The sequence below is a fragment of the Rhinoderma darwinii genome, unplaced genomic scaffold (genome assembly GCF_050947455.1).
Source record: "Rhinoderma darwinii isolate aRhiDar2 unplaced genomic scaffold, aRhiDar2.hap1 Scaffold_588, whole genome shotgun sequence".
Taxonomy (NCBI): Eukaryota; Metazoa; Chordata; class Amphibia; order Anura; family Rhinodermatidae; genus Rhinoderma; species Rhinoderma darwinii.
The window spans coordinates 76875-103544 of NW_027464142.1; the positions used below are offsets into that span (position 1 = coordinate 76875).

The 26670-nt window shown below is 47.8% G+C and overlaps 18 non-coding genes across 18 annotated transcripts; all 18 read right to left on the reverse strand.

The window, feature by feature from the left end:
- Window positions 1-79: 79 nt before the first annotated feature.
- On the reverse strand, window positions 80-270 carry LOC142724751 (U2 spliceosomal RNA). The gene has a single exon (XR_012876234.1). It is a non-coding gene; the product is annotated as a U2 spliceosomal RNA (small nuclear RNA).
- A 1292-nt stretch (window positions 271-1562) lies between these two features.
- On the reverse strand, window positions 1563-1753 carry LOC142724810 (U2 spliceosomal RNA). Its single transcript, XR_012876287.1, has one exon. It is a non-coding gene; the product is annotated as a U2 spliceosomal RNA (small nuclear RNA).
- Window positions 1754-3057: 1304 nt separating this feature from the next.
- On the reverse strand, window positions 3058-3248 carry LOC142724812 (U2 spliceosomal RNA). Its single transcript, XR_012876289.1, has one exon. It is a non-coding gene; the product is annotated as a U2 spliceosomal RNA (small nuclear RNA).
- A 1276-nt stretch (window positions 3249-4524) lies between these two features.
- Window positions 4525-4715, reverse strand: LOC142724813 (U2 spliceosomal RNA). The gene has a single exon (XR_012876290.1). It is a non-coding gene; the product is annotated as a U2 spliceosomal RNA (small nuclear RNA).
- A 1288-nt stretch (window positions 4716-6003) lies between these two features.
- LOC142724814 (U2 spliceosomal RNA) lies at window positions 6004-6194 on the reverse strand. Its single transcript, XR_012876291.1, has one exon. It is a non-coding gene; the product is annotated as a U2 spliceosomal RNA (small nuclear RNA).
- A 1280-nt stretch (window positions 6195-7474) lies between these two features.
- On the reverse strand, window positions 7475-7665 carry LOC142724815 (U2 spliceosomal RNA). Its single transcript, XR_012876292.1, has one exon. It is a non-coding gene; the product is annotated as a U2 spliceosomal RNA (small nuclear RNA).
- Window positions 7666-8937: 1272 nt separating this feature from the next.
- On the reverse strand, window positions 8938-9128 carry LOC142724816 (U2 spliceosomal RNA). Its single transcript, XR_012876293.1, has one exon. It is a non-coding gene; the product is annotated as a U2 spliceosomal RNA (small nuclear RNA).
- A 1280-nt stretch (window positions 9129-10408) lies between these two features.
- On the reverse strand, window positions 10409-10599 carry LOC142724770 (U2 spliceosomal RNA). Its single transcript, XR_012876251.1, has one exon. It is a non-coding gene; the product is annotated as a U2 spliceosomal RNA (small nuclear RNA).
- Window positions 10600-11879: 1280 nt separating this feature from the next.
- On the reverse strand, window positions 11880-12070 carry LOC142724817 (U2 spliceosomal RNA). Its single transcript, XR_012876294.1, has one exon. It is a non-coding gene; the product is annotated as a U2 spliceosomal RNA (small nuclear RNA).
- Window positions 12071-13358: 1288 nt separating this feature from the next.
- On the reverse strand, window positions 13359-13549 carry LOC142724818 (U2 spliceosomal RNA). Its single transcript, XR_012876295.1, has one exon. It is a non-coding gene; the product is annotated as a U2 spliceosomal RNA (small nuclear RNA).
- Window positions 13550-14849: 1300 nt separating this feature from the next.
- LOC142724819 (U2 spliceosomal RNA) lies at window positions 14850-15040 on the reverse strand. The gene has a single exon (XR_012876296.1). It is a non-coding gene; the product is annotated as a U2 spliceosomal RNA (small nuclear RNA).
- Window positions 15041-16324: 1284 nt separating this feature from the next.
- Window positions 16325-16515, reverse strand: LOC142724821 (U2 spliceosomal RNA). Its single transcript, XR_012876297.1, has one exon. It is a non-coding gene; the product is annotated as a U2 spliceosomal RNA (small nuclear RNA).
- A 1300-nt stretch (window positions 16516-17815) lies between these two features.
- LOC142724822 (U2 spliceosomal RNA) lies at window positions 17816-18006 on the reverse strand. Its single transcript, XR_012876298.1, has one exon. It is a non-coding gene; the product is annotated as a U2 spliceosomal RNA (small nuclear RNA).
- Window positions 18007-19302: 1296 nt separating this feature from the next.
- On the reverse strand, window positions 19303-19493 carry LOC142724824 (U2 spliceosomal RNA). Its single transcript, XR_012876300.1, has one exon. It is a non-coding gene; the product is annotated as a U2 spliceosomal RNA (small nuclear RNA).
- A 1292-nt stretch (window positions 19494-20785) lies between these two features.
- On the reverse strand, window positions 20786-20976 carry LOC142724825 (U2 spliceosomal RNA). The gene has a single exon (XR_012876301.1). It is a non-coding gene; the product is annotated as a U2 spliceosomal RNA (small nuclear RNA).
- Window positions 20977-22252: 1276 nt separating this feature from the next.
- LOC142724826 (U2 spliceosomal RNA) lies at window positions 22253-22443 on the reverse strand. Its single transcript, XR_012876302.1, has one exon. It is a non-coding gene; the product is annotated as a U2 spliceosomal RNA (small nuclear RNA).
- A 1288-nt stretch (window positions 22444-23731) lies between these two features.
- On the reverse strand, window positions 23732-23922 carry LOC142724827 (U2 spliceosomal RNA). Its single transcript, XR_012876303.1, has one exon. It is a non-coding gene; the product is annotated as a U2 spliceosomal RNA (small nuclear RNA).
- Window positions 23923-25222: 1300 nt separating this feature from the next.
- Window positions 25223-25413, reverse strand: LOC142724828 (U2 spliceosomal RNA). The gene has a single exon (XR_012876304.1). It is a non-coding gene; the product is annotated as a U2 spliceosomal RNA (small nuclear RNA).
- Window positions 25414-26670: the final 1257 nt, after the last annotated feature.

The following is a 26670-nucleotide window of genomic DNA, read 5'->3' on the forward strand; positions in this document are numbered from 1 at the left end:
GGAGATCCCTTCAGAAAGACAGAAACAATAGCAAAGACAAAAAACACTTTTGGAATCTGCTTTTAGTCAACACATAAGGAAAGGGTGCATCGGTCCTGGAAATACTGCAATACCAGGTCAATGCGTGGAGTGGACAGAGCAAGCTCTATTTCCATCTCCCTGTTCTAAAAATCCATTTAATATATGGTCCCCAGATAGGGGACGTATCAGATATTAAACTGATAAGAACAGATACTACACTTGATCTTAGCCAAAAGGCCGAGAAGCGATAACCCGAACGGGCCGCGCGTTGCCCGAGCCTGCCCGATACTGCTGTTCAGCCCTTGCAGCGATTCAGCCTACTTCTAGGCAATTCCATGGGGCCCTGCAGGCTCACACACTCACAGCTACACGGGAGGTGAATAAAGGCCGGAGAGGAAGCCAGACAGGATTTGCTTCTTTTGCTTGCACCACAATGCAGTGCTGAAAGAGGAGGAATCTACATAAAAACGCCTTCCTGGCAACGCCCAAATGCCCTGCTGCCATGCAGATAAACACTGGCAGCGGCAGCAAGTGCATGCCCACAGCCACCCCTTGTTCCTTCACACCTTGTATCAGCTGTAATCCAGTCCAGTCCAGTGCTGCCTGCTGAGCAGCACTGACCAACACTGCCTGGGCCCAGGCTTTTATCTCTGAGGCCCCATTATGATGTCAGAAAGCTGGCTCTGGAATCCTGAGGGCTCCACTATGACACGTGCAAAGTTCCGTCTGAACTTTATATAAGACGGTGAGGCTCAGTCAGTCACTCAGTGTTGCCTGAGAGGGCAACACTGCAACAGCCGGCCGCCAGGCTGTCTTTTTTTTGCACAGCTAGTTGCCTCCAGGAGGCCACAAGAGGGAGACAAGGGACTGCAAAATGGAAAATAGGCATCCACCAACTTTACAGACAACTTCTCCTTGCTCCTACAACCTCCATCCTTGCACAGTTTGTTATTCTTCTAGGTAACATAGTAACAAATCCAAATTGCTGCTCTCTTTGTAGGCAAGCAAGGCTTTGTTGCAACTGCAATTCTTACTTCTTCTTGAAATGTAGGGACGACAGTACATTCCATCACATCCATCTAGTGTACACAGGTAGGTCCATTGTGGCGGGCAGGCGAGCGGGCGGGCTGCTTTATTGGCTGTTTGCTGTTCCCCTACTCCACTCCACTATTTGACTGTTGTGCTGCATCAATCAATCAATCAATCAATCAATCAATCAATCAATCAATCAATCAATCAATCAGTGGCTGGCTCAGGTGCAGCTCTTTAACTTACCTAAAAGGGAGGGCGGAGAGAAGACAAGGAAGGTGAATGAGGTGTTCCAATGTGAAATGCCGGAAACACAGAAACACAGACGACACACAACAAGAGGTGGCAATCTATTCATTAATTGCATTTAATCAATGAGCTCATTATCACTCATGCATTGTCCAACAGGTGTTGAAATAATGGGATTAAAAGGGGAGATCCCTTCAGAAAGACAGAAACAATAGCAAAGACAAAAAACACTTTTGGAATCTGCTTTTAGTCAACACATAAGGAAAGGGTGCACCGGTCCTGGAAATACTGCAATACCAGGTCAATGCGTGGAGTGGACAGAGCAAGCTCTATTTCCATCTCCCTGTTCTAAAAATCCATTTAATATATGGTCCCCAGATAGGGGACGTATCAGATATTAAACTGATAAGAACAGATACTACACTTGATCTTAGCCAAAAGGCCGAGAAGCGATAACCCGAACGGGCCGCGCGTTGCCCGAGCCTGCCCGATACTGCTGTTCAGCCCTTGCAGCGATTCAGCCTACTTCTAGGCAATTCCATGGGGCCCTGCAGGCTCACACACTCACAGCTACACGGGAGGTGAATAAAGGCCGGAGAGGAAGCCAGACAGGATTTGCTTCTTTTGCTTGCACCACAATGCAGTGCTGAAAGAGGAGGAATCTACATAAAAACGCCTTCCTGGCAACGCCCAAATGCCCTGCTGCCATGCAGATAAACACTGGCAGCGGCAGCAAGTGCATGCCCACAGCCACCCCTTGTTCCTTCACACCTTGTATCAGCTGTAATCCAGTCCAGTCCAGTGCTGCCTGCTGAGCAGCACTGACCAACACTGCCTGGGCCCAGGCTTTTATCTCTGAGGCCCCATTATGATGTCAGAAAGCTGGCTCTGGAATCCTGAGGGCTCCACTATGACACGTGCAAAGTTCCGTCTGAACTTTATATAAGACGGTGAGGCTCAGTCAGTCACTCAGTGTTGCCTGAGAGGGCAACACTGCAACAGCCGGCCGCCAGGCTGTCTTTTTTTTGCACAGCTAGTTGCCTCCAGGAGGCCACAAGAGGGAGACAAGGGACTGCAAAATGGAAAATAGGCATCCACCAACTTTACAGACAACTTCTCCTTGCTCCTACAACCTCCATCCTTGCACAGTTTGTTATTCTTCTAGGTAACATAGTAACAAATCCAAATTGCTGCTCTCTTTGTAGGCAAGCAAGGCTTTGTTGCAACTGCAATTCTTACTTCTTCTTGAAATGTAGGGACGACAGTACATTCCATCACATCCATCTAGTGTACACAGGTAGGTCCATTGTGGCGGGCAGGCGAGCGGGCGGGCTGCTTTATTGGCTGTTTGCTGTTCCCCTACTCCACTCCACTATTTGACTGTTGTGCTGCATCAATCAATCAATCAATCACTCAATCAATCAATCAATCAATCAATCAATCAATCAATCAATCAATCAGTGGCTGGCTCAGGTGCAGCTCTTTAACTTACCTAAAAGGGAGGGCGGAGAGAAGACAAGGAAGGTGAATGAGGTGTTCCAATGTGAAATGCCGGAAACACAGAAACACAGACGACACACAACAAGAGGTGGCAATCTATTCATTAATTGCATTTAATCAATGAGCTCATTATCACTCATGCATTGTCCAACAGGTGTTGAAATAATGGGATTAAAAGGGGAGATCCCTTCAGAAAGACAGAAACAATAGCAAAGACAAAAAACACTTTTGGAATCTGCTTTTAGTCAACACATAAGGAAAGGGTGCACCGGTCCTGGAAATACTGCAATACCAGGTCAATGCGTGGAGTGGACAGAGCAAGCTCTATTTCCATCTCCCTGTTCTAAAAATCCATTTAATATATGGTCCCCAGATAGGGGACGTATCAGATATTAAACTGATAAGAACAGATACTACACTTGATCTTAGCCAAAAGGCCGAGAAGCGATAACCCGAACGGGCCGCGCGTTGCCCGAGCCTGCCCGATACTGCTGTTCAGCCCTTGCAGCGATTCAGCCTACTTCTAGGCAATTCCATGGGGCCCTGCAGGCTCACACACTCACAGCTACACGGGAGGTGAATAAAGGCCGGAGAGGAAGCCAGACAGGATTTGCTTCTTTTGCTTGCACCACAATGCAGTGCTGAAAGAGGAGGAATCTACATAAAAACGCCTTCCTGGCAACGCCCAAATGCCCTGCTGCCATGCAGATAAACACTGGCAGCGGCAGCAAGTGCATGCCCACAGCCACCCCTTGTTCCTTCACACCTTGTATCAGCTGTAATCCAGTCCAGTCCAGTGCTGCCTGCTGAGCAGCACTGACCAACACTGCCTGGGCCCAGGCTTTTATCTCTGAGGCCCCATTATGATGTCAGAAAGCTGGCTCTGGAATCCTGAGGGCTCCACTATGACACGTGCAAAGTTCCGTCTGAACTTTATATAAGACGGTGAGGCTCAGTCAGTCACTCAGTGTTGCCTGAGAGGGCAACACTGCAACAGCCGGCCGCCAGGCTGTCTTTTTTTTGCACAGCTAGTTGCCTCCAGGAGGCCACAAGAGGGAGACAAGGGACTGCAAAATGGAAAATAGGCATCCACCAACTTTACAGACAACTTCTCCTTGCTCCTACAACCTCCATCCTTGCACAGTTTGTTATTCTTCTAGGTAACATAGTAACAAATCCAAATTGCTGCTCTCTTTGTAGGCAAGCAAGGCTTTGTTGCAACTGCAATTCTTACTTCTTCTTGAAATGTAGGGACGACAGTACATTCCATCACATCCATCTAGTGTACACAGGTAGGTCCATTGTGGCGGGCAGGCGAGCGGGCGGGCTGCTTTATTGGCTGTTTGCTGTTCCCCTACTCCACTCCACTATTTGACTGTTGTGCTGCATCAATCAATCAATCAATCAATCAATCAATCAATCAATCAGTGGCTGGCTCAGGTGCAGCTCTTTAACTTACCTAAAAGGGAGGGCGGAGAGAAGACAAGGAAGGTGAATGAGGTGTTCCAATGTGAAATGCCGGAAACACAGAAACACAGACGACACACAACAAGAGGTGGCAATCTATTCATTAATTGCATTTAATCAATGAGCTCATTATCACTCATGCATTGTCCAACAGGTGTTGAAATAATGGGATTAAAAGGGGAGATCCCTTCAGAAAGACAGAAACAATAGCAAAGACAAAAAACACTTTTGGAATCTGCTTTTAGTCAACACATAAGGAAAGGGTGCACCGGTCCTGGAAATACTGCAATACCAGGTCAATGCGTGGAGTGGACAGAGCAAGCTCTATTTCCATCTCCCTGTTCTAAAAATCCATTTAATATATGGTCCCCAGATAGGGGACGTATCAGATATTAAACTGATAAGAACAGATACTACACTTGATCTTAGCCAAAAGGCCGAGAAGCGATAACCCGAACGGGCCGCGCGTTGCCCGAGCCTGCCCGATACTGCTGTTCAGCCCTTGCAGCGATTCAGCCTACTTCTAGGCAATTCCATGGGGCCCTGCAGGCTCACACACTCACAGCTACACGGGAGGTGAATAAAGGCCGGAGAGGAAGCCAGACAGGATTTGCTTCTTTTGCTTGCACCACAATGCAGTGCTGAAAGAGGAGGAATCTACATAAAAACGCCTTCCTGGCAACGCCCAAATGCCCTGCTGCCATGCAGATAAACACTGGCAGCGGCAGCAAGTGCATGCCCACAGCCACCCCTTGTTCCTTCACACCTTGTATCAGCTGTAATCCAGTCCAGTCCAGTGCTGCCTGCTGAGCAGCACTGACCAACACTGCCTGGGCCCAGGCTTTTATCTCTGAGGCCCCATTATGATGTCAGAAAGCTGGCTCTGGAATCCTGAGGGCTCCACTATGACACGTGCAAAGTTCCGTCTGAACTTTATATAAGACGGTGAGGCTCAGTCAGTCACTCAGTGTTGCCTGAGAGGGCAACACTGCAACAGCCGGCCGCCAGGCTGTCTTTTTTTTGCACAGCTAGTTGCCTCCAGGAGGCCACAAGAGGGAGACAAGGGACTGCAAAATGGAAAATAGGCATCCACCAACTTTACAGACAACTTCTCCTTGCTCCTACAACCTCCATCCTTGCACAGTTTGTTATTCTTCTAGGTAACATAGTAACAAATCCAAATTGCTGCTCTCTTTGTAGGCAAGCAAGGCTTTGTTGCAACTGCAATTCTTACTTCTTCTTGAAATGTAGGGACGACAGTACATTCCATCACATCCATCTAGTGTACACAGGTAGGTCCATTGTGGCGGGCAGGCGAGCGGGCGGGCTGCTTTATTGGCTGTTTGCTGTTCCCCTACTCCACTCCACTATTTGACTGTTGTGCTGCATCAATCAATCAATCAATCAATCAATCAATCAATCAATCAATCAATCAATCAGTGGCTGGCTCAGGTGCAGCTCTTTAACTTACCTAAAAGGGAGGGCGGAGAGAAGACAAGGAAGGTGACTGAGGTGTTCCAATGTGAAATGCCGGAAACACAGAAACACAGACGACACACAACAAGAGGTGGCAATCTATTCATTAATTGCATTTAATCAATGAGCTCATTATCACTCATGCATTGTCCAACAGGTGTTGAAATAATGGGATTAAAAGGGGAGATCCCTTCAGAAAGACAGAAACAATAGCAAAGACAAAAAACACTTTTGGAATCTGCTTTTAGTCAACACATAAGGAAAGGGTGCACCGGTCCTGGAAATACTGCAATACCAGGTCAATGCGTGGAGTGGACAGAGCAAGCTCTATTTCCATCTCCCTGTTCTAAAAATCCATTTAATATATGGTCCCCAGATAGGGGACGTATCAGATATTAAACTGATAAGAACAGATACTACACTTGATCTTAGCCAAAAGGCCGAGAAGCGATAACCCAAACGGGCCGCGCGTTGCCCGAGCCTGCCCGATACTGCTGTTCAGCCCTTGCAGCGATTCAGCCTACTTCTAGGCAATTCCATGGGGCCCTGCAGGCTCACACACTCACAGCTACACGGGAGGTGAATAAAGGCCGGAGAGGAAGCCAGACAGGATTTGCTTCTTTTGCTTGCACCACAATGCAGTGCTGAAAGAGGAGGAATCTACATAAAAACGCCTTCCTGGCAACGCCCAAATGCCCTGCTGCCATGCAGATAAACACTGGCAGCGGCAGCAAGTGCATGCCCACAGCCACCCCTTGTTCCTTCACACCTTGTATCAGCTGTAATCCAGTCCAGTCCAGTGCTGCCTGCTAAGCAGCACTGACCAACACTGCCTGGGCCCAGGCTTTTATCTCTGAGGCCCCATTATGATGTCAGAAAGCTGGCTCTGGAATCCTGAGGGCTCCACTATGACACGTGCAAAGTTCCGTCTGAACTTTATATAAGACGGTGAGGCTCAGTCAGTCACTCAGTGTTGCCTGAGAGGGCAACACTGCAACAGCCGGCCGCCAGGCTGTCTTTTTTTTGCACAGCTAGTTGCCTCCAGGAGGCCACAAGAGGGAGACAAGGGACTGCAAAATGGAAAATAGGCATCCACCAACTTTACAGACAACTTCTCCTTGCTCCTACAACCTCCATCCTTGCACAGTTTGTTATTCTTCTAGGTAACATAGTAACAAATCCAAATTGCTGCTCTCTTTGTAGGCAAGCAAGGCTTTGTTGCAACTGCAATTCTTACTTCTTCTTGAAATGTAGGGACGACAGTACATTCCATCACATCCATCTAGTGTACACAGGTAGGTCCATTGTGGCGGGCAGGCGAGCGGGCGGGCTGCTTTATTGGCTGTTTGCTGTTCCCCTACTCCACTCCACTATTTGACTGTTGTGCTGCATCAATCAATCAATCAATCAATCAATCAATCAATCAATCAATCAGTGGCTGGCTCAGGTGCAGCTCTTTAACTTACCTAAAAGGGAGGGCGGAGAGAAGACAAGGAAGGTGAATGAGGTGTTCCAATGTGAAATGCCGGAAACACAGAAACACAGACGACACACAACAAGAGGTGGCAATCTATTCATTAATTGCATTTAATCAATGAGCTCATTATCACTCATGCATTGTCCAACAGGTGTTGAAATAATGGGATTAAAAGGGGAGATCCCTTCAGAAAGACAGAAACAATAGCAAAGACAAAAAACACTTTTGGAATCTGCTTTTAGTCAACACATAAGGAAAGGGTGCACCGGTCCTGGAAATACTGCAATACCAGGTCAATGCGTGGAGTGGACAGAGCAAGCTCTATTTCCATCTCCCTGTTCTAAAAATCCATTTAATATATGGTCCCCAGATAGGGGACGTATCAGATATTAAACTGATAAGAACAGATACTACACTTGATCTTAGCCAAAAGGCCGAGAAGCGATAACCCGAACGGGCCGCGCGTTGCCCGAGCCTGCCCGATACTGCTGTTCAGCCCTTGCAGCGATTCAGCCTACTTCTAGGCAATTCCATGGGGCCCTGCAGGCTCACACACTCACAGCTACACGGGAGGTGAATAAAGGCCGGAGAGGAAGCCAGACAGGATTTGCTTCTTTTGCTTGCACCACAATGCAGTGCTGAAAGAGGAGGAATCTACATAAAAACGCCTTCCTGGCAACGCCCAAATGCCCTGCTGCCATGCAGATAAACACTGGCAGCGGCAGCAAGTGCATGCCCACAGCCACCCCTTGTTCCTTCACACCTTGTATCAGCTGTAATCCAGTCCAGTCCAGTGCTGCCTGCTGAGCAGCACTGACCAACACTGCCTGGGCCCAGGCTTTTATCTCTGAGGCCCCATTATGATGTCAGAAAGCTGGCTCTGGAATCCTGAGGGCTCCACTATGACACGTGCAAAGTTCCGTCTGAACTTTATATAAGACGGTGAGGCTCAGTCAGTCACTCAGTGTTGCCTGAGAGGGCAACACTGCAACAGCCGGCCGCCAGGCTGTCTTTTTTTTGCACAGCTAGTTGCCTCCAGGAGGCCACAAGAGGGAGACAAGGGACTGCAAAATGGAAAATAGGCATCCACCAACTTTACAGACAACTTCTCCTTGCTCCTACAACCTCCATCCTTGCACAGTTTGTTATTCTTCTAGGTAACATAGTAACAAATCCAAATTGCTGCTCTCTTTGTAGGCAAGCAAGGCTTTGTTGCAACTGCAATTCTTACTTCTTCTTGAAATGTAGGGACGACAGTACATTCCATCACATCCATCTAGTGTACACAGGTAGGTCCATTGTGGCGGGCAGGCGAGCGGGCGGGCTGCTTTATTGGCTGTTTGCTGTTCCCCTACTCCACTCCACTATTTGACTGTTGTGCTGCATCAATCAATCAATCAATCAATCAATCAATCAATCAGTGGCTGGCTCAGGTGCAGCTCTTTAACTTACCTAAAAGGGAGGGCGGAGAGAAGACAAGGAAGGTGAATGAGGTGTTCCAATGTGAAATGCCGGAAACACAGAAACACAGACGACACACAACAAGAGGTGGCAATCTATTCATTAATTGCATTTAATCAATGAGCTCATTATCACTCATGCATTGTCCAACAGGTGTTGAAATAATGGGATTAAAAGGGGAGATCCCTTCAGAAAGACAGAAACAATAGCAAAGACAAAAAACACTTTTGGAATCTGCTTTTAGTCAACACATAAGGAAAGGGTGCACCGGTCCTGGAAATACTGCAATACCAGGTCAATGCGTGGAGTGGACAGAGCAAGCTCTATTTCCATCTCCCTGTTCTAAAAATCCATTTAATATATGGTCCCCAGATAGGGGACGTATCAGATATTAAACTGATAAGAACAGATACTACACTTGATCTTAGCCAAAAGGCCGAGAAGCGATAACCCGAACGGGCCGCGCGTTGCCCGAGCCTGCCCGATACTGCTGTTCAGCCCTTGCAGCGATTCAGCCTACTTCTAGGCAATTCCATGGGGCCCTGCAGGCTCACACACTCACAGCTACACGGGAGGTGAATAAAGGCCGGAGAGGAAGCCAGACAGGATTTGCTTCTTTTGCTTGCACCACAATGCAGTGCTGAAAGAGGAGGAATCTACATAAAAACGCCTTCCTGGCAACGCCCAAATGCCCTGCTGCCATGCAGATAAACACTGGCAGCGGCAGCAAGTGCATGCCCACAGCCACCCCTTGTTCCTTCACACCTTGTATCAGCTGTAATCCAGTCCAGTCCAGTGCTGCCTGCTGAGCAGCACTGACCAACACTGCCTGGGCCCAGGCTTTTATCTCTGAGGCCCCATTATGATGTCAGAAAGCTGGCTCTGGAATCCTGAGGGCTCCACTATGACACGTGCAAAGTTCCGTCTGAACTTTATATAAGACGGTGAGGCTCAGTCAGTCACTCAGTGTTGCCTGAGAGGGCAACACTGCAACAGCCGGCCGCCAGGCTGTCTTTTTTTTGCACAGCTAGTTGCCTCCAGGAGGCCACAAGAGGGAGACAAGGGACTGCAAAATGGAAAATAGGCATCCACCAACTTTACAGACAACTTCTCCTTGCTCCTACAACCTCCATCCTTGCACAGTTTGTTATTCTTCTAGGTAACATAGTAACAAATCCAAATTGCTGCTCTCTTTGTAGGCAAGCAAGGCTTTGTTGCAACTGCAATTCTTACTTCTTCTTGAAATGTAGGGACGACAGTACATTCCATCACATCCATCTAGTGTACACAGGTAGGTCCATTGTGGCGGGCAGGCGAGCGGGCGGGCTGCTTTATTGGCTGTTTGCTGTTCCCCTACTCCACTCCACTATTTGACTGTTGTGCTGCATCAATCAATCAATCAATCAATCAATCAATCAATCAATCAATCAGTGGCTGGCTCAGGTGCAGCTCTTTAACTTACCTAAAAGGGAGGGCGGAGAGAAGACAAGGAAGGTGAATGAGGTGTTCCAATGTGAAATGCCGGAAACACAAAAACACAGACGACACACAACAAGAGGTGGCAATCTATTCATTAATTGCATTTAATCAATGAGCTCATTATCACTCATGCATTGTCCAACAGGTGTTGAAATAATGGGATTAAAAGGGGAGATCCCTTCAGAAAGACAGAAACAATAGCAAAGACAAAAAACACTTTTGGAATCTGCTTTTAGTCAACACATAAGGAAAGGGTGCACCGGTCCTGGAAATACTGCAATACCAGGTCAATGCGTGGAGTGGACAGAGCAAGCTCTATTTCCATCTCCCTGTTCTAAAAATCCATTTAATATATGGTCCCCAGATACGGGACGTATCAGATATTAAACTGATAAGAACAGATACTACACTTGATCTTAGCCAAAAGGCCGAGAAGCGATAACCCGAACGGGCCGCGCGTTGCCCGAGCCTGCCCGATACTGCTGTTCAGCCCTTGCAGCGATTCAGCCTACTTCTAGGCAATTCCATGGGGCCCTGCAGGCTCACACACTCACAGCTACACGGGAGGTGAATAAAGGCCGGAGAGGAAGCCAGACAGGATTTGCTTCTTTTGCTTGCACCACAATGCAGTGCTGAAAGAGGAGGAATCTACATAAAAACGCCTTCCTGGCAACGCCCAAATGCCCTGCTGCCATGCAGATAAACACTGGCAGCGGCAGCAAGTGCATGCCCACAGCCACCCCTTGTTCCTTCACACCTTGTATCAGCTGTAATCCAGTCCAGTCCAGTGCTGCCTGCTGAGCAGCACTGACCAACACTGCCTGGGCCCAGGCTTTTATCTCTGAGGCCCCATTATGATGTCAGAAAGCTGGCTCTGGAATCCTGAGGGCTCCACTATGACACGTGCAAAGTTCCGTCTGAACTTTATATAAGACGGTGAGGCTCAGTCAGTCACTCAGTGTTGCCTGAGAGGGCAACACTGCAACAGCCGGCCGCCAGGCTGTCTTTTTTTTGCACAGCTAGTTGCCTCCAGGAGGCCACAAGAGGGAGACAAGGGACTGCAAAATGGAAAATAGGCATCCACCAACTTTACAGACAACTTCTCCTTGCTCCTACAACCTCCATCCTTGCACAGTTTGTTATTCTTCTAGGTAACATAGTAACAAATCCAAATTGCTGCTCTCTTTGTAGGCAAGCAAGGCTTTGTTGCAACTGCAATTCTTACTTCTTCTTGAAATGTAGGGACGACAGTACATTCCATCACATCCATCTAGTGTACACAGGTAGGTCCATTGTGGCGGGCAGGCGAGCGGGCGGGCTGCTTTATTGGCTGTTTGCTGTTCCCCTACTCCACTCCACTATTTGACTGTTGTGCTGCATCAATCAATCAATCAATCAATCAATCAATCAATCAATCAATCAGTGGCTGGCTCAGGTGCAGCTCTTTAACTTACCTAAAAGGGAGGGCGGAGAGAAGACAAGGAAGGTGAATGAGGTGTTCCAATGTGAAATGCCGGAAACACAGAAACACAGACGACACACAACAAGAGGTGGCAATCTATTCATTAATTGCATTTAATCAATGAGCTCATTATCACTCATGCATTGTCCAACAGGTGTTGAAATAATGGGATTAAAAGGGGAGATCCCTTCAGAAAGACAGAAACAATAGCAAAGACAAAAAACACTTTTGGAATCTGCTTTTAGTCAACACATAAGGAAAGGGTGCACCGGTCCTGGAAATACTGCAATACCAGGTCAATGCGTGGAGTGGACAGAGCAAGCTCTATTTCCATCTCCCTGTTCTAAAAATCCATTTAATATATGGTCCCCAGATAGGGGACGTATCAGATATTAAACTGATAAGAACAGATACTACACTTGATCTTAGCCAAAAGGCCGAGAAGCGATAACCCGAACGGGCCGCGCGTTGCCCGAGCCTGCCCGATACTGCTGTTCAGCCCTTGCAGCGATTCAGCCTACTTCTAGGCAATTCCATGGGGCCCTGCAGGCTCACACACTCACAGCTACACGGGAGGTGAATAAAGGCCGGAGAGGAAGCCAGACAGGATTTGCTTCTTTTGCTTGCACCACAATGCAGTGCTGAAAGAGGAGGAATCTACATAAAAACGCCTTCCTGGCAACGCCCAAATGCCCTGCTGCCATGCAGATAAACACTGGCAGCGGCAGCAAGTGCATGCCCACAGCCACCCCTTGTTCCTTCACACCTTGTATCAGCTGTAATCCAGTCCAGTCCAGTGCTGCCTGCTGAGCAGCACTGACCAACACTGCCTGGGCCCAGGCTTTTATCTCTGAGGCCCCATTATGATGTCAGAAAGCTGGCTCTGGAATCCTGAGGGCTCCACTATGACACGTGCAAAGTTCCGTCTGAACTTTATATAAGACGGTGAGGCTCAGTCAGTCACTCAGTGTTGCCTGAGAGGGCAACACTGCAACAGCCGGCCGCCAGGCTGTCTTTTTTTTGCACAGCTAGTTGCCTCCAGGAGGCCACAAGAGGGAGACAAGGGACTGCAAAATGGAAAATAGGCATCCACCAACTTTACAGACAACTTCTCCTTGCTCCTACAACCTCCATCCTTGCACAGTTTGTTATTCTTCTAGGTAACATAGTAACAAATCCAAATTGCTGCTCTCTTTGTAGGCAAGCAAGGCTTTGTTGCAACTGCAATTCTTACTTCTTCTTGAAATGTAGGGACGACAGTACATTCCATCACATCCATCTAGTGTACACAGGTAGGTCCATTGTGGCGGGCAGGCGAGCGGGCGGGCTGCTTTATTGGCTGTTTGCTGTTCCCCTACTCCACTCCACTATTTGACTGTTGTGCTGCATCAATCAATCAATCAATCAATCAATCAATCAATCAATCAATCAATCAATCAGTGGCTGGCTCAGGTGCAGCTCTTTAACTTACCTAAAAGGGAGGGCGGAGAGAAGACAAGGAAGGTGAATGAGGTGTTCCAATGTGAAATGCCGGAAACACAAAAACACAGACGACACACAACAAGAGGTGGCAATCTATTCATTAATTGCATTTAATCAATGAGCTCATTATCACTCATGCATTGTCCAACAGGTGTTGAAATAATGGGATTAAAAGGGGAGATCCCTTCAGAAAGACAGAAACAATAGCAAAGACAAAAAACACTTTTGGAATCTGCTTTTAGTCAACACATAAGGAAAGGGTGCACCGGTCCTGGAAATACTGCAATACCAGGTCAATGCGTGGAGTGGACAGAGCAAGCTCTATTTCCATCTCCCTGTTCTAAAAATCCATTTAATATATGGTCCCCAGATAGGGGACGTATCAGATATTAAACTGATAAGAACAGATACTACACTTGATCTTAGCCAAAAGGCCGAGAAGCGATAACCCGAACGGGCCGCGCGTTGCCCGAGCCTGCCCGATACTGCTGTTCAGCCCTTGCAGCGATTCAGCCTACTTCTAGGCAATTCCATGGGGCCCTGCAGGCTCACACACTCACAGCTACACGGGAGGTGAATAAAGGCCGGAGAGGAAGCCAGACAGGATTTGCTTCTTTTGCTTGCACCACAATGCAGTGCTGAAAGAGGAGGAATCTACATAAAAACGCCTTCCTGGCAACGCCCAAATGCCCTGCTGCCATGCAGATAAACACTGGCAGCGGCAGCAAGTGCATGCCCACAGCCACCCCTTGTTCCTTCACACCTTGTATCAGCTGTAATCCAGTCCAGTCCAGTGCTGCCTGCTGAGCAGCACTGACCAACACTGCCTGGGCCCAGGCTTTTATCTCTGAGGCCCCATTATGATGTCAGAAAGCTGGCTCTGGAATCCTGAGGGCTCCACTATGACACGTGCAAAGTTCCGTCTGAACTTTATATAAGACGGTGAGGCTCAGTCAGTCACTCAGTGTTGCCTGAGAGGGCAACACTGCAACAGCCGGCCGCCAGGCTGTCTTTTTTTTGCACAGCTAGTTGCCTCCAGGAGGCCACAAGAGGGAGACAAGGGACTGCAAAATGGAAAATAGGCATCCACCAACTTTACAGACAACTTCTCCTTGCTCCTACAACCTCCATCCTTGCACAGTTTGTTATTCTTCTAGGTAACATAGTAACAAATCCAAATTGCTGCTCTCTTTGTAGGCAAGCAAGGCTTTGTTGCAACTGCAATTCTTACTTCTTCTTGAAATGTAGGGACGACAGTACATTCCATCACATCCATCTAGTGTACACAGGTAGGTCCATTGTGGCGGGCAGGCGAGCGGGCGGGCTGCTTTATTGGCTGTTTGCTGTTCCCCTACTCCACTCCACTATTTGACTGTTGTGCTGCATCAATCAATCAATCAATCAATCAATCAATCAATCAATCAATCAATCAATCAATCAATCAATCAGTGGCTGGCTCAGGTGCAGCTCTTTAACTTACCTAAAAGGGAGGGCGGAGAGAAGACAAGGAAGGTGAATGAGGTGTTCCAATGTGAAATGCCGGAAACACAGAAACACAGACGACACACAACAAGAGGTGGCAATCTATTCATTAATTGCATTTAATCAATGAGCTCATTATCACTCATGCATTGTCCAACAGGTGTTGAAATAATGGGATTAAAAGGGGAGATCCCTTCAGAAAGACAGAAACAATAGCAAAGACAAAAAACACTTTTGGAATCTGCTTTTAGTCAACACATAAGGAAAGGGTGCACCGGTCCTGGAAATACTGCAATACCAGGTCAATGCGTGGAGTGGACAGAGCAAGCTCTATTTCCATCTCCCTGTTCTAAAAATCCATTTAATATATGGTCCCCAGATAGGGGACGTATCAGATATTAAACTGATAAGAACAGATACTACACTTGATCTTAGCCAAAAGGCCGAGAAGCGATAACCCGAACGGGCCGCGCGTTGCCCGAGCCTGCCCGATACTGCTGTTCAGCCCTTGCAGCGATTCAGCCTACTTCTAGGCAATTCCATGGGGCCCTGCAGGCTCACACACTCACAGCTACACGGGAGGTGAATAAAGGCCGGAGAGGAAGCCAGACAGGATTTGCTTCTTTTGCTTGCACCACAATGCAGTGCTGAAAGAGGAGGAATCTACATAAAAACGCCTTCCTGGCAACGCCCAAATGCCCTGCTGCCATGCAGATAAACACTGGCAGCGGCAGCAAGTGCATGCCCACAGCCACCCCTTGTTCCTTCACACCTTGTATCAGCTGTAATCCAGTCCAGTCCAGTGCTGCCTGCTGAGCAGCACTGACCAACACTGCTTGGGCCCAGGCTTTTATCTCTGAGGCCCCATTATGATGTCAGAAAGCTGGCTCTGGAATCCTGAGGGCTCCACTATGACACGTGCAAAGTTCCGTCTGAACTTTATATAAGACGGTGAGGCTCAGTCAGTCACTCAGTGTTGCCTGAGAGGGCAACACTGCAACAGCCGGCCGCCAGGCTGTCTTTTTTTTGCACAGCTAGTTGCCTCCAGGAGGCCACAAGAGGGAGACAAGGGACTGCAAAATGGAAAATAGGCATCCACCAACTTTACAGACAACTTCTCCTTGCTCCTACAACCTCCATCCTTGCACAGTTTGTTATTCTTCTAGGTAACATAGTAACAAATCCAAATTGCTGCTCTCTTTGTAGGCAAGCAAGGCTTTGTTGCAACTGCAATTCTTACTTCTTCTTGAAATGTAGGGACGACAGTACATTCCATCACATCCATCTAGTGTACACAGGTAGGTCCATTGTGGCGGGCAGGCGAGCGGGCGGGCTGCTTTATTGGCTGTTTGCTGTTCCCCTACTCCACTCCACTATTTGACTGTTGTGCTGCATCAATCAATCAATCAATCAATCAATCAATCAATCAATCAATCAATCAGTGGCTGGCTCAGGTGCAGCTCTTTAACTTACCTAAAAGGGAGGGCGGAGAGAAGACAAGGAAGGTGAATGAGGTGTTCCAATGTGAAATGCCGGAAACACAGAAACACAGACGACACACAACAAGAGGTGGCAATCTATTCATTAATTGCATTTAATCAATGAGCTCATTATCACTCATGCATTGTCCAACAGGTGTTGAAATAATGGGATTAAAAGGGGAGATCCCTTCAGAAAGACAGAAACAATAGCAAAGACAAAAAACACTTTTGGAATCTGCTTTTAGTCAACACATAAGGAAAGGGTGCACCGGTCCTGGAAATACTGCAATACCAGGTCAATGCGTGGAGTGGACAGAGCAAGCTCTATTTCCATCTCCCTGTTCTAAAAATCCATTTAATATATGGTCCCCAGATAGGGGACGTATCAGATATTAAACTGATAAGAACAGATACTACACTTGATCTTAGCCAAAAGGCCGAGAAGCGATAACCCGAACGGGCCGCGCGTTGCCCGAGCCTGCCCGATACTGCTGTTCAGCCCTTGCAGCGATTCAGCCTACTTCTAGGCAATTCCATGGGGCCCTGCAGGCTCACACACTCACAGCTACACGGGAGGTGAATAAAGGCCGGAGAGGAAGCCAGACAGGATTTGCTTCTTTTGCTTGCACCACAATGCAGTGCTGAAAGAGGAGGAATCTACATAAAAACGCCTTCCTGGCAACGCCCAAATGCCCTGCTGCCATGCAGATAAACACTGGCAGCGGCAGCAAGTGCATGCCCACAGCCACCCCTTGTTCCTTCACACCTTGTATCAGCTGTAATCCAGTCCAGTCCAGTGCTGCCTGCTGAGCAGCACTGACCAACACTGCCTGGGCCCAGGCTTTTATCTCTGAGGCCCCATTATGATGTCAGAAAGCTGGCTCTGGAATCCTGAGGGCTCCACTATGACACGTGCAAAGTTCCGTCTGAACTTTATATAAGACGGTGAGGCTCAGTCAGTCACTCAGTGTTGCCTGAGAGGGCAACACTGCAACAGCCGGCCGCCAGGCTGTCTTTTTTTTGCACAGCTAGTTGCCTCCAGGAGGCCACAAGAGGGAGACAAGGGACTGCAAAATGGAAAATAGGCATCCACCAACTTTACAGACAACTTCTCCTTGCTCCTACAACCTCCATCCTTGCACAGTTTGTTATTCTTCTAGGTAACATAGTAACAAATCCAAATTGCTGCTCTCTTTGTAGGCAAGCAAGGCTTTGTTGCAACTGCAATTCTTACTTCTTCTTGAAATGTAGGGACGACAGTACATTCCATCACATCCATCTAGTGTACACAGGTAGGTCCATTGTGGCGGGCAGGCGAGCGGGCGGGCTGCTTTATTGGCTGTTTGCTGTTCCCCTACTCCACTCCACTATTTGACTGTTGTGCTGCATCAATCAATCAATCAATCAATCAATCAATCAATCAATCAATCAATCAATCAATCAATCAATCAGTGGCTGGCTCAGGTGCAGCTCTTTAACTTACCTAAAAGGGAGGGCGGAGAGAAGACAAGGAAGGTGAATGAGGTGTTCCAATGTGAAATGCCGGAAACACAGAAACACAGACGACACACAACAAGAGGTGGCAATCTATTCATTAATTGCATTTAATCAATGAGCTCATTATCACTCATGCATTGTCCAACAGGTGTTGAAATAATGGGATTAAAAGGGGAGATCCCTTCAGAAAGACAGAAACAATAGCAAAGACAAAAAACACTTTTGGAATCTGCTTTTAGTCAACACATAAGGAAAGGGTGCACCGGTCCTGGAAATACTGCAATACCAGGTCAATGCGTGGAGTGGACAGAGCAAGCTCTATTTCCATCTCCCTGTTCTAAAAATCCATTTAATATATGGTCCCCAGATAGGGGACGTATCAGATATTAAACTGATAAGAACAGATACTACACTTGATCTTAGCCAAAAGGCCGAGAAGCGATAACCCGAACGGGCCGCGCGTTGCCCGAGCCTGCCCGATACTGCTGTTCAGCCCTTGCAGCGATTCAGCCTACTTCTAGGCAATTCCATGGGGCCCTGCAGGCTCACACACTCACAGCTACACGGGAGGTGAATAAAGGCCGGAGAGGAAGCCAGACAGGATTTGCTTCTTTTGCTTGCACCACAATGCAGTGCTGAAAGAGGAGGAATCTACATAAAAACGCCTTCCTGGCAACGCCCAAATGCCCTGCTGCCATGCAGATAAACACTGGCAGCGGCAGCAAGTGCATGCCCACAGCCACCCCTTGTTCCTTCACACCTTGTATCAGCTGTAATCCAGTCCAGTCCAGTGCTGCCTGCTGAGCAGCACTGACCAACACTGCCTGGGCCCAGGCTTTTATCTCTGAGGCCCCATTATGATGTCAGAAAGCTGGCTCTGGAATCCTGAGGGCTCCACTATGACACGTGCAAAGTTCCGTCTGAACTTTATATAAGACGGTGAGGCTCAGTCAGTCACTCAGTGTTGCCTGAGAGGGCAACACTGCAACAGCCGGCCGCCAGGCTGTCTTTTTTTTGCACAGCTAGTTGCCTCCAGGAGGCCACAAGAGGGAGACAAGGGACTGCAAAATGGAAAATAGGCATCCACCAACTTTACAGACAACTTCTCCTTGCTCCTACAACCTCCATCCTTGCACAGTTTGTTATTCTTCTAGGTAACATAGTAACAAATCCAAATTGCTGCTCTCTTTGTAGGCAAGCAAGGCTTTGTTGCAACTGCAATTCTTACTTCTTCTTGAAATGTAGGGACGACAGTACATTCCATCACATCCATCTAGTGTACACAGGTAGGTCCATTGTGGCGGGCAGGCGAGCGGGCGGGCTGCTTTATTGGCTGTTTGCTGTTCCCCTACTCCACTCCACTATTTGACTGTTGTGCTGCATCAATCAATCAATCAATCAATCAATCAATCAATCAATCAATCAATCAATCAATCAATCAGTGGCTGGCTCAGGTGCAGCTCTTTAACTTACCTAAAAGGGAGGGCGGAGAGAAGACAAGGAAGGTGAATGAGGTGTTCCAATGTGAAATGCCGGAAACACAGAAACACAGACGACACACAACAAGAGGTGGCAATCTATTCATTAATTGCATTTAATCAATGAGCTCATTATCACTCATGCATTGTCCAACAGGTGTTGAAATAATGGGATTAAAAGGGGAGATCCCTTCAGAAAGACAGAAACAATAGCAAAGACAAAAAACACTTTTGGAATCTGCTTTTAGTCAACACATAAGGAAAGGGTGCACCGGTCCTGGAAATACTGCAATACCAGGTCAATGCGTGGAGTGGACAGAGCAAGCTCTATTTCCATCTCCCTGTTCTAAAAATCCATTTAATATATGGTCCCCAGATAGGGGACGTATCAGATATTAAACTGATAAGAACAGATACTACACTTGATCTTAGCCAAAAGGCCGAGAAGCGATAACCCGAACGGGCCGCGCGTTGCCCGAGCCTGCCCGATACTGCTGTTCAGCCCTTGCAGCGATTCAGCCTACTTCTAGGCAATTCCATGGGGCCCTGCAGGCTCACACACTCACAGCTACACGGGAGGTGAATAAAGGCCGGAGAGGAAGCCAGACAGGATTTGCTTCTTTTGCTTGCACCACAATGCAGTGCTGAAAGAGGAGGAATCTACATAAAAACGCCTTCCTGGCAACGCCCAAATGCCCTGCTGCCATGCAGATAAACACTGGCAGCGGCAGCAAGTGCATGCCCACAGCCACCCCTTGTTCCTTCACACCTTGTATCAGCTGTAATCCAGTCCAGTCCAGTGCTGCCTGCTGAGCAGCACTGACCAACACTGCCTGGGCCCAGGCTTTTATCTCTGAGGCCCCATTATGATGTCAGAAAGCTGGCTCTGGAATCCTGAGGGCTCCACTATGACACGTGCAAAGTTCCGTCTGAACTTTATATAAGACGGTGAGGCTCAGTCAGTCACTCAGTGTTGCCTGAGAGGGCAAAACTGCAACAGCCGGCCGCCAGGCTGTCTTTTTTTTGCACAGCTAGTTGCCTCCAGGAGGCCACAAGAGGGAGACAAGGGACTGCAAAATGGAAAATAGGCATCCACCAACTTTACAGACAACTTCTCCTTGCTCCTACAACCTCCATCCTTGCACAGTTTGTTATTCTTCTAGGTAACATAGTAACAAATCCAAATTGCTGCTCTCTTTGTAGGCAAGCAAGGCTTTGTTGCAACTGCAATTCTTACTTCTTCTTGAAATGTAGGGACGACAGTACATTCCATCACATCCATCTAGTGTACACAGGTAGGTCCATTGTGGCGGGCAGGCGAGCGGGCGGGCTGCTTTATTGGCTGTTTGCTGTTCCCCTACTCCACTCCACTATTTGACTGTTGTGCTGCATCAATCAATCAATCAATCAATCAATCAATCAATCAATCAATCAATCAATCAATCAGTGGCTGGCTCAGGTGCAGCTCTTTAACTTACCTAAAAGGGAGGGCGGAGAGAAGACAAGGAAGGTGAATGAGGTGTTCCAATGTGAAATGCCGGAAACACAGAAACACAGACGACACACAACAAGAGGTGGCAATCTATTCATTAATTGCATTTAATCAATGAGCTCATTATCACTCATGCATTGTCCAACAGGTGTTGAAATAATGGGATTAAAAGGGGAGATCCCTTCAGAAAGACAGAAACAATAGCAAAGACAAAAAACACTTTTGGAATCTGCTTTTAGTCAACACATAAGGAAAGGGTGCACCGGTCCTGGAAATACTGCAATACCAGGTCAATGCGTGGAGTGGACAGAGCAAGCTCTATTTCCATCTCCCTGTTCTAAAAATCCATTTAATATATGGTCCCCAGATAGGGGACGTATCAGATATTAAACTGATAAGAACAGATACTACACTTGATCTTAGCCAAAAGGCCGAGAAGCGATAACCCGAACGGGCCGCGCGTTGCCCGAGCCTGCCCGATACTGCTGTTCAGCCCTTGCAGCGATTCAGCCTACTTCTAGGCAATTCCATGGGGCCCTGCAGGCTCACACACTCACAGCTACACGGGAGGTGAATAAAGGCCGGAGAGGAAGCCAGACAGGATTTGCTTCTTTTGCTTGCACCACAATGCAGTGCTGAAAGAGGAGGAATCTACATAAAAACGCCTTCCTGGCAACGCCCAAATGCCCTGCTGCCATGCAGATAAACACTGGCAGCGGCAGCAAGTGCATGCCCACAGCCACCCCTTGTTCCTTCACACCTTGTATCAGCTGTAATCCAGTCCAGTCCAGTGCTGCCTGCTGAGCAGCACTGACCAACACTGCCTGGGCCCAGGCTTTTATCTCTGAGGCCCCATTATGATGTCAGAAAGCTGGCTCTGGAATCCTGAGGGCTCCACTATGACACGTGCAAAGTTCCGTCTGAACTTTATATAAGACGGTGAGGCTCAGTCAGTCACTCAGTGTTGCCTGAGAGGGCAACACTGCAACAGCCGGCCGCCAGGCTGTCTTTTTTTTGCACAGCTAGTTGCCTCCAGGAGGCCACAAGAGGGAGACAAGGGACTGCAAAATGGAAAATAGGCATCCACCAACTTTACAGACAACTTCTCCTTGCTCCTACAACCTCCATCCTTGCACAGTTTGTTATTCTTCTAGGTAACATAGTAACAAATCCAAATTGCTGCTCTCTTTGTAGGCAAGCAAGGCTTTGTTGCAACTGCAATTCTTACTTCTTCTTGAAATGTAGGGACGACAGTACATTCCATCACATCCATCTAGTGTACACAGGTAGGTCCATTGTGGCGGGCAGGCGAGCGGGCGGGCTGCTTTATTGGCTGTTTGCTGTTCCCCTACTCCACTCCACTATTTGACTGTTGTGCTGCATCAATCAATCAATCAATCAATCAATCAATCAATCAATCAGTGGCTGGCTCAGGTGCAGCTCTTTAACTTACCTAAAAGGGAGGGCGGAGAGAAGACAAGGAAGGTGAATGAGGTGTTCCAATGTGAAATGCCGGAAACACAGAAACACAGACGACACACAACAAGAGGTGGCAATCTATTCATTAATTGCATTTAATCAATGAGCTCATTATCACTCATGCATTGTCCAACAGGTGTTGAAATAATGGGATTAAAAGGGGAGATCCCTTCAGAAAGACAGAAACAATAGCAAAGACAAAAAACACTTTTGGAATCTGCTTTTAGTCAACACATAAGGAAAGGGTGCACCGGTCCTGGAAATACTGCAATACCAGGTCAATGCGTGGAGTGGACAGAGCAAGCTCTATTTCCATCTCCCTGTTCTAAAAATCCATTTAATATATGGTCCCCAGATAGGGGACGTATCAGATATTAAACTGATAAGAACAGATACTACACTTGATCTTAGCCAAAAGGCCGAGAAGCGATAACCCGAACGGGCCGCGCGTTGCCCGAGCCTGCCCGATACTGCTGTTCAGCCCTTGCAGCGATTCAGCCTACTTCTAGGCAATTCCATGGGGCCCTGCAGGCTCACACACTCACAGCTACACGGGAGGTGAATAAAGGCCGGAGAGGAAGCCAGACAGGATTTGCTTCTTTTGCTTGCACCACAATGCAGTGCTGAAAGAGGAGGAATCTACATAAAAACGCCTTCCTGGCAACGCCCAAATGCCCTGCTGCCATGCAGATAAACACTGGCAGCGGCAGCAAGTGCATGCCCACAGCCACCCCTTGTTCCTTCACACCTTGTATCAGCTGTAATCCAGTCCAGTCCAGTGCTGCCTGCTGAGCAGCACTGACCAACACTGCCTGGGCCCAGGCTTTTATCTCTGAGGCCCCATTATGATGTCAGAAAGCTGGCTCTGGAATCCTGAGGGCTCCACTATGACACGTGCAAAGTTCCGTCTGAACTCTATATAAGACGGTGAGGCTCAGTCAGTCACTCAGTGTTGCCTGAGAGGGCAACACTGCAACAGCCGGCCGCCAGGCTGTCTTTTTTTTGCACAGCTAGTTGCCTCCAGGAGGCCACAAGAGGGAGACAAGGGACTGCAAAATGGAAAATAGGCATCCACCAACTTTACAGACAACTTCTCCTTGCTCCTACAACCTCCATCCTTGCACAGTTTGTTATTCTTCTAGGTAACATAGTAACAAATCCAAATTGCTGCTCTCTTTGTAGGCAAGCAAGGCTTTGTTGCAACTGCAATTCTTACTTCTTCTTGAAATGTAGGGACGACAGTACATTCCATCACATCCATCTAGTGTACACAGGTAGGTCCATTGTGGCGGGCAGGCGAGCGGGCGGGCTGCTTTATTGGCTGTTTGCTGTTCCCCTACTCCACTCCACTATTTGACTGTTGTGCTGCATCAATCAATCAATCAATCAATCAATCAATCAATCAATCAATCAATCAATCAGTGGCTGGCTCAGGTGCAGCTCTTTAACTTACCTAAAAGGGAGGGCGGAGAGAAGACAAGGAAGGTGAATGAGGTGTTCCAATGTGAAATGCCGGAAACACAGAAACACAGACGACACACAACAAGAGGTGGCAATCTATTCATTAATTGCATTTAATCAATGAGCTCATTATCACTCATGCATTGTCCAACAGGTGTTGAAATAATGGGATTAAAAGGGGAGATCCCTTCAGAAAGACAGAAACAATAGCAAAGACAAAAAACACTTTTGGAATCTGCTTTTAGTCAACACATAAGGAAAGGGTGCACCGGTCCTGGAAATACTGCAATACCAGGTCAATGCGTGGAGTGGACAGAGCAAGCTCTATTTCCATCTCCCTGTTCTAAAAATCCATTTAATATATGGTCCCCAGATAGGGGACGTATCAGATATTAAACTGATAAGAACAGATACTACACTTGATCTTAGCCAAAAGGCCGAGAAGCGATAACCCGAACGTGCCGCGCGTTGCCCGAGCCTGCCCGATACTGCTGTTCAGCCCTTGCAGCGATTCAGCCTACTTCTAGGCAATTCCATGGGGCCCTGCAGGCTCACACACTCACAGCTACACGGGAGGTGAATAAAGGCCGGAGAGGAAGCCAGACAGGATTTGCTTCTTTTGCTTGCACCACAATGCAGTGCTGAAAGAGGAGGAATCTACATAAAAACGCCTTCCTGGCAACGCCCAAATGCCCTGCTGCCATGCAGATAAACACTGGCAGCGGCAGCAAGTGCATGCCCACAGCCACCCCTTGTTCCTTCACACCTTGTATCAGCTGTAATCCAGTCCAGTCCAGTGCTGCCTGCTGAGCAGCACTGACCAACACTGCCTGGGCCCAGGCTTTTATCTCTGAGGCCCCATTATGATGTCAGAAAGCTGGCTCTGGAATCCTGAGGGCTCCACTATGACACGTGCAAAGTTCCGTCTGAACTTTATATAAGACGGTGAGGCTCAGTCAGTCACTCAGTGTTGCCTGAGAGGGCAACACTGCAACAGCCGGCCGCCAGGCTGTCTTTTTTTTGCACAGCTAGTTGCCTCCAGGAGGCCACAAGAGGGAGACAAGGGACTGCAAAATGGAAAATAGGCATCCACCAACTTTACAGACAACTTCTCCTTGCTCCTACAACCTCCATCCTTGCACAGTTTGTTATTCTTCTAGGTAACATAGTAACAAATCCAAATTGCTGCTCTCTTTGTAGGCAAGCAAGGCTTTGTTGCAACTGCAATTCTTACTTCTTCTTGAAATGTAGGGACGACAGTACATTCCAACACATCCATCTAGTGTACACAGGTAGGTCCATTGTGGCGGGCAGGCGAGCGGGCGGGCTGCTTTATTGGCTGTTTGCTGTTCCCCTACTCCACTCCACTATTTGACTGTTGTGCTGCATCAATCAATCAATCAATCAATCAATCAATCAATCAATCAATCAATCAATCAATCAATCAATCAGTGGCTGGCTCAGGTGCAGCTCTTTAACTTACCTAAAAGGGAGGGCGGAGAGAAGACAAGGAAGGTGAATGAGGTGTTCCAATGTGAAATGCCGGAAACACAGAAACACAGACGACACACAACAAGAGGTGGCAATCTATTCATTAATTGCATTTAATCAATGAGCTCATTATCACTCATGCATTGTCCAACAGGTGTTGAAATAATGGGATTAAAAGGGGAGATCCCTTCAGAAAGACAGAAACAATAGCAAAGACAAAAAACACTTTTGGAATCTGCTTTTAGTCAACACATAAGGAAAGGGTGCACCGGTCCTGGAAATACTGCAATACCAGGTCAATGCGTGGAGTGGACAGAGCAAGCTCTATTTCCATCTCCCTGTTCTAAAAATCCATTTAATATATGGTCCCCAGATAGGGGACGTATCAGATATTAAACTGATAAGAACAGATACTACACTTGATCTTAGCCAAAAGGCCGAGAAGCGATAACCCGAACGGGCCGCGCGTTGCCCGAGCCTGCCCGATACTGCTGTTCAGCCCTTGCAGCGATTCAGCCTACTTCTAGGCAATTCCATGGGGCCCTGCAGGCTCACACACTCACAGCTACACGGGAGGTGAATAAAGGCCGGAGAGGAAGCCAGACAGGATTTGCTTCTTTTGCTTGCACCACAATGCAGTGCTGAAAGAGGAGGAATCTACATAAAAACGCCTTCCTGGCAACGCCCAAATGCCCTGCTGCCATGCAGATAAACACTGGCAGCGGCAGCAAGTGCATGCCCACAGCCACCCCTTGTTCCTTCACACCTTGTATCAGCTGTAATCCAGTCCAGTCCAGTGCTGCCTGCTGAGCAGCACTGACCAACACTGCCTGGGCCCAGGCTTTTATCTCTGAGGCCCCATTATGATGTCAGAAAGCTGGCTCTGGAATCCTGAGGGCTCCACTATGACACGTGCAAAGTTCCGTCTGAACTTTATATAAGACGGTGAGGCTCAGTCAGTCACTCAGTGTTGCCTGAGAGGGCAACACTGCAACAGCCGGCCGCCAGGCTGTCTTTTTTTTGCACAGCTAGTTGCCTCCAGGAGGCCACAAGAGGGAGACAAGGGACTGCAAAATGGAAAATAGGCATCCACCAACTTTACAGACAACTTCTCCTTGCTCCTACAACCTCCATCCTTGCACAGTTTGTTATTCTTCTAGGTAACATAGTAACAAATCCAAATTGCTGCTCTCTTTGTAGGCAAGCAAGGCTTTGTTGCAACTGCAATTCTTACTTCTTCTTGAAATGTAGGGACGACAGTACATTCCATCACATCCATCTAGTGTACACAGGTAGGTCCATTGTGGCGGGCAGGCGAGCGGGCGGGCTGCTTTATTGGCTGTTTGCTGTTCCCCTACTCCACTCCACTATTTGACTGTTGTGCTGCATCAATCAATCAATCAATCAATCAATCAATCAATCAATCAATCAATCAATCAATCAATCAATCAGTGGCTGGCTCAGGTGCAGCTCTTTAACTTACCTAAAAGGGAGGGCGGAGAGAAGACAAGGAAGGTGAATGAGGTGTTCCAATGTGAAATGCCGGAAACACAGAAACACAGACGACACACAACAAGAGGTGGCAATCTATTCATTAATTGCATTTAATCAATGAGCTCATTATCACTCATGCATTGTCCAACAGGTGTTGAAATAATGGGATTAAAAGGGGAGATCCCTTCAGAAAGACAGAAACAATAGCAAAG